This window comes from Salmo trutta, chromosome 9, assembly GCF_901001165.1.
Source record: "Salmo trutta chromosome 9, fSalTru1.1, whole genome shotgun sequence".
NCBI classification, from domain to species: Eukaryota; Metazoa; Chordata; class Actinopteri; order Salmoniformes; family Salmonidae; genus Salmo; species Salmo trutta.
The window spans coordinates 42527621-42528586 of NC_042965.1; positions in this window are offsets into that span (position 1 = coordinate 42527621).

Genomic DNA, 966 nt, shown 5'->3' on the forward strand with positions numbered 1-966 from the left:
AGTAGTAGGGAATCATTGTAAATCAGTGCTGTGTTTGATTTTGCGTGACGACTGTTCTGTTCTGTTTTTATCTATCTCTCTAGACTAATAGCCACAAGTCTGATAGCCACAAGTCTGATAGCCACAAGTCTGATAGCCACAAGTCTGATAGCCATGGGGAAGTCTGATAGCCATGGGGAAGTATGATAGCCATGGGGTGGCAGGTAACCTAGTGATTAGAGCATTGGACTAGTAACCGAAAGGTTGCTATATCGAATCCCTGAGCTTATAAGGTAAAAAACTGTTGTTCTGCCCCTGAACAAGGCAGTTAACCCACTGTTCCCCAGTAGGCCATCATTGTAAATAAGAATTTGGTCTTAACTGATTTGCCTAGTTTAAAAAAAAAAATGTATGTGGAAGTCTGATAGCCATGGAGAAGTCTGATAGCCATGGGGAAGTCTGATAGCCATGGGGAATATGAAAAGTGTCTGGAGAACCTCTGTGGAGGAGATTATGAATGATACAAGTCGAACACCACTTGTCTCTCTGTATTTCCCTGTATTTGATACAGCAAACGATGTGCTGCAGGTGTGCTGTACTTGCATTTTATGACATGATTCTAACTTATCTAGAAAAAAGAAACGCACACCTATAAAGGCGAGGTGCTGGCTAGCGGAGCAGAACACTAGAAAATAAAGGAAAGCCGCACACTCTAAGAGCTCAGATGCAAAAATTTTAATAACCAACGTTTCGACAGCTAAGCTGTCTTCATCAGGGTATCATCACAAACACTGAGAGATGAGTCATTTATATAGTGTCAAGAGACACACAGGTGTTTGTAATCATGGCCAAGTGTGGCCTAATATCATTGGTTAACTGAAATATTAAAAAAATGGTATACAAGGAACATACAAAAAGACAAACAAATGGATAACATATGATCATAGCATTTGTAGTCTAAAAAGTATCTAACAAACAATTACAATG